Consider the following 12,623-nt stretch of genomic DNA (forward strand, 5'->3'; position numbering starts at 1 on the left):
ATTATATTTAATGTCTTGTCTCCTATATAAGTAGCATTGCATTTTTTTTAATGACGGTATTGAAACTGATACCGTTGATATTTTTACGACCACGTGGAATACCGTATTACTGGCCAAACCTAGTACCCATTATGATATAATTTCTGTTCTCTGTGAAATGTGATGCAGTATTCTCAGGGATGCAAAGCATAATTCCTGTATACCCTAAAGGTATTACTAAAGGCAAAAAAAGCAACAATATTGATTAGAGATTGTCTCCTGAGTGATAGAGGTCAATTTGAATTGCTGACCTCTTAACCTATATTCGGCTTATTACTGCTTTCAACTGAAGAAGACCAAAACAAAAAGGATAGCAAATGTAAGAGGACAAACTGGGGAACTGTTTTGTCCTCCAAACAATGATTGATGGCTGTCCAAATTAGAACAACTGGCAAGTGAAATTCAGTCCTTGATTCTGGCTAAGGGGATTGGTATTGTCCTGTTTTTTGTGCTTTAGTTTTGCTCAAGACATTCTGTGTATACCTTGGGGTTTGCTGAATAATTAATAGTGCCCTAATGACAACTGCAGTCCTAGATATAAGAATGACCTTAAAAACATTGATCTTTTTGTGATGTTGCATATCACTTTGAACTATAAATCTATTTACATTTGACCCTGGCAGACCAATCTATAGCCAGAGTTAAAGTTGAAAATCTGATAAACTGGTAATGCAGTTTATCACATTTGAGCTTCTTTCTTTATTTCTGTAATGTATAGCTACATTAATCAATGTTTTCTGTATATAATTACTTTATGGAATGCCGAAGGGTTTCCTTTTGGTGACGAACCGACTCTGCAGGTCAACAGTATGGGCGTTTTAGTCACTTGTAGTTCATAGTTTTGTTTATGCACTTTCACAATGTGGTTCAGTCCCACAGTTTGTTGTGGGTCAAGCGCTTACCTCTAGGGCTGTCAAATTACATTTGAATGTTTCTTTAAAAAAAAGCGTTTGAACATTAAATATATTTTTTGATGCATTGCATTGATGCATTATGTCCACAAGAGTACAAACCAATACAGTGAGGAACACATCTAAGTAAATTTAGCTTGAACATGTATTTTCTATTTCAACACGTCATGGATCTCTGTGATGGGTGATCCCTGTGAGCCCTCTGGACGCACACTCAAAATCCGTGCGCACCAGCGAGATCTACGTCATTTTGACATCACAGTGGCGCGTACCATCGCACGTGGATGCGTCAACTGTAAAACGGCCATTAGCACCCTTCTGAAGGCTGATTTATGGCACTGCGGAGGCTCCATGCAGAGCTTTTGCTATACGCCTACGTAAGTGGCCTGAAGTTTATACTTGTGCGTTGGTGTGTTTGGCAATCTCTTTGGAAGAGAAGCAGGGCAGGTGTGTGTATGTGTGTGTGTGTGTGTGGGGAGTGTGTGAACCAATGAGTGAGAGAGTGACAGTGATTAGCTTTGGCGTGAGTAGCGACCCTAAAGTTATAGTGAGAGAAACAAAGCGTCTCTTCTGTGCCTGGACAGAAATCTGTAGCAGGAGAAGTTAACCCTCTCCGTGATTCCAAGTTGTTTATGGTAGGGATAGACCAATCGGCCCTCGCTCTTTATCGGTCCTGTTTTTTTGCAATTTGCAGATTATCTGTATTTTTGTTTTATTTACCTGATAAAAGATAATGTAAATGAATTAAAAAGACCTACGCACGTACCCTTTGCGTTGATTTAACGCAGAAGAAGAAATAAACCCAAGAAACTAACAAAGTTTGACATGTTCATGTCATGTTTATTTGCTGTACATTATTGACATATGATAAACTCTACTCTCATGTAAAGTTAATTATGTCACAGAAAAATCCCTCTCATATTTTGTAAATAATTAGGCTTTTGTACCATGGTTTATAGGGACAGTAATGATCAATTTCTTCATGCGACAGAGTTCTTTGGCTTTTTCCCATTCTGCTGCCCAAAACATCTACACATCTGCTGAGCCAGACATACTTCTGTTGGACAGATGCGTGCAATACTGGTTCAAAAAGTGAATATGCAAACGTTATCATTATTTCTTATGTCTAAGCATGATGTAGTTTGGTTGTATTTATATTACAGCTTTGTACGGTAAAGCACTGTACAGTTTCTGTGAAAGGTTCGGAGGAAGCTACAGGCAGTTGTCTGTTGCTTTGCCTCGCTCTAAGTGAAGGTGACAGCATTCAAACAGTGACAGGCTTCCATGTGACTGAATGAACATTTCTGGAGGCACCCTGCAAGGCTTTTTTTGGTTTGCAAGAGCCTATCATCAAGGGAACCTGTATGGCGAAAATAAGAGTGGCTTTTTCTTCTGCCTTTGTTTTTTCACGTGCTGCCAGCAGCACCACATCAACAAACTCCCTTCAACCGCCTGTTCTCGCCATGCTTTGATAGGCATGGTGAAAACTGCCTTTGAAGGAAATGTATATTGATATAATGAAACTTATTTCATCCTGAAAGTGCACAGTCTATTGATTTTAGAAAGTTGTACTACATAAAAATAACAAGGTATATTGAAAGAAATATGAAAGATACACTTAGGTACAGTAATTTTGAGTGCTTTTATTTATCCTTGGATCAGTGATTATTCACAGTCGATACTTCAAAAATGACTTCAAATTCATTAAATTCTAAACATATACAGGTTGGGAACAGCATGTAGAGCACTGTCAAGGTTTTTAAAAACTAGCAAGGTTTTTATTTACTTAGCAAAAGTAATAGATAAGAGATGTCAGTTTCACAGTTTATAAGCTCACTGGGCCCCTAGAGGGCTGCCTTAGCCTCTGGCCATTCATCCCTTACCTTAGGCATCATCTGAAAAAAAACAACTGATGCTTCGAGTCATTCTGCATCCCTGCATCCGTCTGAAAATAATTGGTCAGGAACCTCTTTTCCAAAAAGTGGCACGAAAGAGTAATAGCTTGCAGCACATGTCTGACAGATCACATTTGAAATTGAAAATGTATAACCCTACACTATGTGAACTACTAACCTCATACGTAGTTTAAACAAAGTTTCCTGTACTTTATCAACACTCCCGAGGAGAGAAACGTCAATTTAAGAAAGCCGATGGGTCTACAATGTTATGGTTTGACGCGGTTGTTTTAAGATTACTTCTGATGTGTAGTTTTTAAAAAACAGACCACTAATTAGATAAGTAACTATAAGAGGTTTCAATCGGTTTAAATATTTAAATCTGTTTTAAATGTACTTTAAAAAGGATACCATTCAAATTTTAATGCTCAAGTGCTATTTGAGACTTAGGCCTACTCTGGTGGTAATTACATTCACATTTTCTGTACATGCAAATATCTTTAGTCTCTCTTTAGGCTTTGAAACTCAACTTGCCATTCAAAACATCCTTTTCTTTACCCATTTCTGTTTAAGGTTTATTTCTTTTTTTGGGTCTTGAAGTGCTGTTTTCATCATTGATTTAGTTCAAATGTAAGTAATAAAGGTTATTACTCAGAACAGGTAGTCTCTCTTTACATGAAGTGTGTGTGGCTCTTAAAAGAACCTTTTATTTGTGATTCAAGAAAAGGTTTAACGTCTGAAGCAGGGTGTGGCCTACACTACATCCATGGCGGTCATCGTCTTCGTCTTGGCGTGTCTGTGTTGGGTGACGGCATCGCGGATGGCTCTCTCCCTTCAGCACGTTGCAGGTTTTCTCGTAGATCAGAGGGAGGGAGCTGCGTTCCCTCTGCTGGGGAGTCAGACCCCTAGATGTTATCACGGAGCACTTTACAGTTTCTGGTAGCCATCCACAAATCATGGATGCACAATGTTATTGATGCACCGCTTCCCAAACTACGGTAAGGCCCGATGGTCAAATCCTGTGTGTTATTTGTGCATCAACAAAAAGAGTGGCTTTAAAAAGAATTGAAAAGTTTGACGGCCCTAATCATTCATGTTAAATTAATAGTAAAAGTACTAAGTAGTAGTAAGTGTAATTTAATGTTAAAATAAAACAGTGTTAAGTCTAAGTTACAGTTTGTAAAGCTGTAGTTTGTAGTTTCTGTCCCCTCCATGGGGAATTTTAAGTAATAACAAAACTGTTGCCGTGTCCACATGACACAAACCTTACGTGATCGCGGACACTGCCCCAGCCCTCCCCTACACCGTTGCTTTTCACACGGAGGACACGGAGCATAGGTAAGGTTAGCTTTGCCTGTTTCACCATTGTCCGTCATGCTGTAGCTCTGCTGCCGGAGGCGTGAACACGCAGAGACGACCATCTCTTTGTAGTGCTCTCTCTCCTGAAAAAGTCGGAACGGGAAACTAGAAAATTCATTCCCTGACTACTGCACAGCAGACAGAGTGGGAGACTCATGTAACTGAGAAAAAGCTCTATTTCAGTGGTGACTGTTGGAATGTAGAGCTGTTTTAACATTTATTGTTTTACAAAAATAGAACACTTACAGTGTTCAGTGTTTGTTGTTACATTTACTTAGCAGTTCCTGTAAGGGTTATGTTTACGTAGTTGGTTGAGCAGTTGATCTACCATAGCAATGTTCCTTCTTTTCCGCTGGGTGACTTGACCTTTGATGCCTCGTTAACTTATTATGCACTTAGTTGATGTACAAAAACTGTATTCAGCAAAGAGATGAGTAACTTAAAGAAGAGAAAAAGGGCAAATATAGTTTCCATTGCCATTTGAATGATTGGTTAAACAGGGTCTTAGTGAATGGAAATACTCCAATAATGGTACTTTAACACTTACAGTATTTGTGTAAATGTCCTCTTTTGCTGATTTTGCCTATTACAATAACACATGAGTACCTGGTTGAAACCATGGCCAAAATTGCTGCTTGCAACCCGATTGTATTGTCCATTATTTCTGTGAACGACATATTCAGTCACATCCTCATATGCATGGGAACATACTGTATGCACAAAAGAAGACTGCTTTCTTCAACATTTTAAATGAAAATATACATAAAAAATACATTTATTTACTTCCAATTCAGTATTGAAGGGAACTTAAAATGCATAGAATGGATTGGGCCTGAATCTGCACAGTGTAGCCAACCTCTAATAATAATGTGGCATACCTACATTTGCCATTCTTTTTGGCCATGTCTAATCCGGCAGAAGAAAGGCTCCTGTGCTCAAGTACTGGAGGGAAAACAATACCATTGGGCTTTGCCCTACCTGTAAGCTCACAGATGAGACAGAAACAGTGGAAAATTAGGGGGGAAAAAAATCATTATTCTCTGAATGAGATGTATTGGGTTTGATCAGAGTGTGAATCAAAGCCCATCTCTTAGACTACTTAAACATTCACTTTTAAAATTCCAACCTGATTGTACTTTTATGGAAATTTCTTGCCATCAGTTGCTGCATTCTCTCCTGTCTCCAGGTCCTCGTGTATCCCTGTAGATATCTGACTCTGCCCTTCATTAGAATTCTCTTGGTAAGAACGCAGGAGAAATGAGCAGAAGATGTAAATTCAGTCAAAAAGAAAAGGTTTAGATCTTTTCCTTTTTTGTCCAGGGAATAGACAAAAAAGAAAAAAATGTTGGATATAGCCCACCACTTCATCGAGTGAAACCTGACATCGGGGCAGAAGACTTAAGAATTTCATTAAGAATGTTACAATGCATCACAATCACGGCCATCATCACAATATAAATGATATTGTGTATTTTTACACATGCTATTTTTTATTACTTGATGATTCTGTTAATTAATGTAGGAATATACAGTGGTGATTACAAGACAATTAGAAAATAATTCAGTTCAATTTCTGTTTATAGTATCAAATCGTAACAAGTGTTATCTGAAGAAACTTTACAGATAGAGTAGGTCTAGACCTCACTATAATTTACGAAGACCCAACAATTCCAGTAATTTCCCCCAAGAGCAAGCATTTAGTGGCGAGGAAAAACTCGCTTTTAGGGACAAACCTTGGCTGGTGAGGGAAACTTCCTTTTTAGGGAGAAACCTCGGACAGACCCAGGCTCTTGGTAGGCGTGTCTGACGGTGCTGGTTGGGGGTCTGATGAACAGTGGCAATAATAGTCACAATAAAGATAATGGAACTATATCTTGTAGAAAAAGTAGTTGTAGTAGTTTATGATGTGGCAGGGCAGAGCATGGCAGGGTGTGGCAGGACGTTAAAATTGGTGGCTACAAATGTATTCATAGCCAACGAAGTAACAATGTAGGAATGGCTACTTAAATAACAATAAATATAATAAAAATAACATGTAATCTAACAATTATTCATTTGTGCTAAAAAAAGTGTATATATAACTTACTTACTTGACTTGTTCTGACATATTCACTTGTTCTGATACCATTTCTTACACCTCCAATTTGAAACCAAAGGGTATCATGCTAAAGTTATTTTACCATAAATTATGATTATTGTAATTTGTCTTGTTTGACAGATATGGGTAAATATGCATATATAGTTAATGCAATAAACATATTTTTTGTGTTATTGTTAGATTAATTAAGTAAGGACAGGTGCCTGGTTTTTGGAAACAATTAATGCTTAAGGTGGGCACCCACTTACAGATTGGAGTCAAGACATGCTCAAGTGGGATTTGGGTACAATGGGACTTGGAGGAAACATTCGGCAGGGCCTTGTAACCACAACTTCATCAAATCCTTTTGCTCATCAAACATTCCTGTCAAATAACCAAATAAATTCAAGCTTGTTTAGCCCCAGTACTGCTGTGCACTCATGTGTGATCATGGGAGTTTTGACAGTGCTCACAGCCCAGTGCACAATCAATGTTGTTACAACGGTTAATTGGGGCTGGATAAGGATTTGAAGGATTTGTTACAACACTTTGGCTCATCACTAGGCCCGTGGAAGCACAAGTAGACAATTACACTGAGCATCTGTTCTGCCAGACAGACACAAGACAGACAGCTAGTGGCGTAACGGACCATAGTTTCCAAGGATTTATTGTAAAGTTTAGTGTGAAATCAATTTTTACTGTTGCTGGTACTTAAAGTATGCTGAAAAATCTCTGTGGAGTGTTGATGAAAAGATATAAGTAACACAATGTCAGTATCTGTTGGTAGTTGATTTACTCGAGAATAGAGGCCAGGATCGGGCAGCAAACCCCGGTGCTTATATGACATCGGTGCCTAAACGACCGGTATCCACCAGACGGAATAGCAACGCGGATTGCGGTGCCGCATTTCGCTGTCTCATAAATACCTTTGCTGGTCTCTGATGCTGCAAAACTGACATCAGAGGCAACAGAAGCATTGCCACATGTCATACTATTTAACACTAAAGTTACACTTGGCAACAGATAACTTTAGCATACTGTTAGCGAGCAACTGGATAAAACATGGTTAAAACACTGACAGCAAAACAGTGTGAAAGTGTAACTGCATTTCACTGTAGACGAGTACAACATTCTTCCGCTAAAGACACAAAATAGCCCTTGGTCGGAAAAACAACATAGACTTGAAACTGGTAAACCTCATGATTTATTTAAAGTTATGGTCAAATTTCCTCATCTGTTTTTGACATTTAACAGCAAATTTACTGGTCAAATAAGTTTTCATAGTTTTTATTGATGGGTAGCAGCCCTACAGACAACTGAAAGCCATAGTTTACACATAGTCTGCTAGAGACATTTTGATTGTTGACATTTTTGTTGACAGTGGTGATCAACGTGTTCGTATTTGCAAGGCTAAACTGATGTTGCTAATACTTTCCTTTTAGTACTTTACTTTATTTAAGGTAGTGTTGATTGACATGTTGCAACATGGGTATTTTGAACTTGCTAAATGTGATTGTCGGAGTTTGAGGCAGTTCCATGAAGGTATTTGTTTATAAAAATTATATTTTTTCTACTTTTTCTGAGTTTATTCCTTACTTTCAGTAGTCTATGCAGTTGTCCACAGATGCATTTATAGTTGTTAGAACTGTTCTACTGGATGCTGCTGCAAAACGGTTAAATTGTCTGGTTGCAGTAGTGACAGCAGTAAAACTGTAATACTTACATTTCTACAAAGGCAGTTGATGTATTTGTCTAAATTAACTTTGCTGGGGTTTCCCACTGTTGGTGATGCTAGAACAGAAAGGCTGCATTAAGTCTTACCTGTCTCAAATTTTACCTCATTTAACTGTATACTACATTTACTTAGCAGATATGGGAATTAATGCTTTTGATTTGTACAAAGAAAAAGCGTACATTTTCTAAATAAAGAGAATTGACAAAATACCATTATATAAATGGTCTCGATGGATCTTGATTATACATTTATTTTGTCTCTCAACATTGAGAATGTTTTGCATACAACTATCAATCAGTTACTTTTGTAGTTAATTTAGTAATCTAAATGTGTGAAATTGAGTAGAAACATTAGCAGTATGAATGGGTATGACTTAATTATAATATGTTTTTAATTCCTGTTAAACTGAAAAAAAAACATGTTCAGTTTCCTGCTTGATAAATCAAAGCAAACAACAGAATTACATTTGATTACTGTAAAGCACTTAAAGCAATCCGGTGTTTCTCTTCACTACTTGGATGTTCACATTTCATCCCTTAAAAACGGGACAAAAATAAACACTTGGAGTGTGCTGAAGGATCAGTCAATAGTTTTCTTAGACACTTCATTTTGAATGTCCCCTAAATTTTGTTAAGATTTGGGAAGCTGAGAATCTACAGTAAATGATTATTCTTCTGATATTTTCAGATAGGAAGCAGGCGAGCCACTTTCTTAATCTATGCTTTGAATATGTGTGATGCCAACGTTGCCCCAGAGTCTTGGCCACACAGGAGCATCCTTGAATCTGAAGGGAGACACTCACATCTCAGCTCTGGTGACGAGATTGTTGAAAATTAACAAACCTTTCAAGTGGAAAGTTCTTTGAATGGCTGCCTGCCATGATGGACACAGAAAAAATGTAGTCTCTAGTATTTCCTTACCGACCAGGGAAATGTCATCAAGGCCGAGCAGAGTCACATGGCAGCCAACCAGCATTTCTTCTCATTATTAAAAAGCCATGCACCAGCTCCCAGATGCTAATCAGTCTCCCAGAGACCTCAACGCTGTGTGGTTAGTACAGATTTACAGCTCTTCTAAGCCCTCCGCTTTTATTAAAGATGATCCTTCACACAGAAGGAAAGGGAGGTTCTCCAGACAAATGTTAAAATGCAATGCAAAGTTTCAGGCATGAAAGGCGAAAACGGTAGGACTATTCCACAGCTATTCCAGGGAGGATGAAAAGAGGAGGAAAGAATAAAAAAACATCAAAGGGCCAACGAAGAAGGAGTAAAAAGGGAGAAAAGCTGTGAAATATTTAGGACGAGGCCGCAACAGGTGGTCAAGAGTGCAAGGCAGGGCTATCGTTACCATGATGATGCTTGTACTTATGAAATGTAGTCATCTGTTTTCTCCTGATGAATAAAAGGAAAGTGATTCACATACGGTAACCTAAAAAATGAAGCACACAATTAGATTATTCCTATATGTAGTTCAAGGACAATTAGGCTGTAAGAATTCAAATTAGCAACCATATCATTGTTATAAAATCATTGTTAAAACAAATTGGGCTGCTTGAAGCTTGTTTTGAGAAAAGAAGACATCCAAAATGACTTACATAATATGAAATATGGTGCTAAAGTTCCATAAAACTGATTTGATTCTAAACATTGTATGCTACAAAATTGTACTGGAACGTTGTTTCTACTTATACCTGGTGGCCAAATCCTGTACAGTGCATTGAACAGTTTAAAGTCATGTCCCAAGAATTTAAACAACTTGTCCGACAAGATGTGACTTAATTTTTTGAAATAGAACATTTGTTATTTTTTAAAAAGCTTTGAGCTGTGTTTGGGGATTTTGACTTACAGTATCAATAAGAAACCAGTTCCACTCTGAGAGTAAAAAAAGCCTCCTGCAGTATTCAAATGTTTTGTATTTATTCTTCCACATTCTGTAAATGAAAACCAGTCATGCTTCAGAGGCAAAAACTGATAGAACAATGCACCAATCAGAATTTAATATCTAAAATGACCTCTATTTGAATAGATAGGCTGAACGCTATCTGAAAGGAGTGTCCGCCTTATTTTGGGAATTGAATTGATAAATTATATTTTGATAAACATTTAGGACTACAGTGTTTCTTAATACACTTGAATATTGTACTGTATCTCCACATTTTCGACACAAAATCACGTTAGTTTTTGAATACTTGAAAAAACACCATTATACCTGTTAGAATATATATTTACCCAGTGTTAATTATTGTCAAACTTATAGTTATCTGCAATACATTTACTGTAAGAAAAGAATGTTAAGATATGGTGAACTGATCAGAAGTCACTGGTGTGATTCTAGTATTTTAGACAACAGAAGATGAGCAACATCATAATATACATCACATTTTCCAATGGTTATTATTATATATTAATACTTTAGTGTTGTAAAAAATCTCATCCCAAATTTCCAGAGCCCAAAGTTAAACTGGCTTATTTTGTCTGACCATGTCATGTTAGACAAGCAGTCAAAAAACACTTGATCGATAATTGAATCCATTATTCCAAATTTGTATCAGTTAATCTTGATTTCAGTTTGAGTTTCAGTTGAGTCTGTTAAGGAGTAGATTTCATGTGTGTATGTTAGTGTGTAGTGCAGTACCTTTTTAGGTCACACAGAGAGCGCCTGCAGTTAAAAGAAGGCAAAAGCTCAGAGTAAGTTTAAGATAAGAGATTTTCAACTACACTGCATATCTTTACTTAGAACTAGGGCTGAACAAAATAATGTGATTAGAGCATGATTAATCAAATGTGAATATATAGTTGAATGCTTGGCGTAACATTTGGTTTAAGCACAAACAGGACATTTTGTTTACAGAAATGTTCTATTTTCAGTGGATTCTTCATTTATTTTTTAATTCCTTTAACAGGAAAGTACTAATATTTTTTAACGGAATTGTTTTTATTATTTGTTGTAACTTTAGCTTCTGTTATAAATGTTCTGTGTTTCACTGTTCAAGGTTCCATTCTTATTAAAAGAAAACACTTATTGCTGGCAATTCATATCTATGTTCTCATCCTTGCTTTTAAATATAGAGCAGTTTTGGTGTCTCATGTTATAATGCTCCATGAAATGTTTTGTCTGGGACACAGTGAATATTTAACTTTAGGGCAACTTTTTTTAAATCACAGATGGAATCATAATTGCATTATCTAGCAGGGAAAAAAATCGCAATTCGAGTTTTTCCCCCAAATTGTTCAGCACTACTTAATATTGTCAAATGAATGACCGTCAGACCAACAGTAGACTATGGAATTTGCCCTTCCAGAGTGTTTAAAGAAAAACACTAACTCCAGTTGGAAGGATTTGTGAGACTGAGGAAGAGCACTGAGCTAAAATCACATACTTTGCATTGGAATATTAATACTTTATAATCTTGATAGGTGTGTGCGCTGTTTGGAGGTATTTATCATTACTGTCAGGTAAGCTAAAGATAAAGAAAGAAAACACTTTACCGCACTGTGTCGAGCTCTACTCCAGAAATAGCATGGTGAAAGCATAACTGCAGGGTGTCTCCATATTTGAGGCTGTTGAGGCTTCTTCTCCTCTTTGTTATGCTTCCTCATTCACCACCCACTACTATACATCTTAATATAGAACTAGATTGCCTTAACATCACTTCCTGTTTTCTCATCTACAGGACATTTTGTAAGCGGTCCGGTCCAGGAGACAGACGGTACAGTAGTTTATACAGTAAAGTCAGACTCTCTTTTAACATTTAATCTGCATGAAACTAACAGTAAATTATAGACGACAAGTAACAGCAGCTCATCAGTGATCTTTTAAGACAAGCCTTTTAAGTTTTGTCGGTCTTTTACAAGGGCAGATCTCCACAGATGAACTCTGTATCTCAAGATTATTAATACAACCCTTAGGGAGAACAAACTGCAAGTCTAGCAACTGCTTTATTAATCTCTCCTTAAATTAAGGAGCAGTGGTGGGCATCCTTTTCCTGCGGTTTTCCTTCTGCAGGTTTAACACACAGTACTGTAGAAGTCTGCATAGGTTCATAAACCCAAATGTCTCGTGGCAATTATTAGTCACACTAACGACTATGCAATTAAGACCCTTGCCTAGCTAAAAACAACTGAGTATGCAAAAAAGTAAACTGTGCAGGAGTGTTTTTATTTGCCGTAATTCATAGACTGGTCCTAAGTTTGCCTTACAGGTAAGTTTGCATTTCATTTGGCTCTGCTCTCTCTTAACAAACGAGATGAAGAAAAGGGGCTAATTAACATATATTTACAAATTATACTATTCAAACCAATTTCATTTCTGCAAAACGAATCTCGAATACAAAGGGAACTAAAATGGAAATTTCTGAGCATTAAAATGGATGAGTGTTGTTTTAAGAGTCTTTAGCATCACTGATCTTTTATTAAAGTTATTTAGTAGCCTTTTGCATGATTTCAATGAACAGTGCTTACAGAAGATCACACAACAGAGTGTTTCCAAATTATGTATTAATTCATCCTCTGCATGCATTCATGAAAAAGAAATGCCACTGGGATATTGTGGAAGAGGTCACCTTATTTTTCTTGTAGTTCTCAGTTTGAACGTGTGTGTGACATCAC

This window comes from Etheostoma cragini, chromosome 2 (assembly GCF_013103735.1).
Source record: "Etheostoma cragini isolate CJK2018 chromosome 2, CSU_Ecrag_1.0, whole genome shotgun sequence".
In the NCBI taxonomy this organism is placed as follows: domain Eukaryota; kingdom Metazoa; phylum Chordata; class Actinopteri; order Perciformes; family Percidae; genus Etheostoma; species Etheostoma cragini.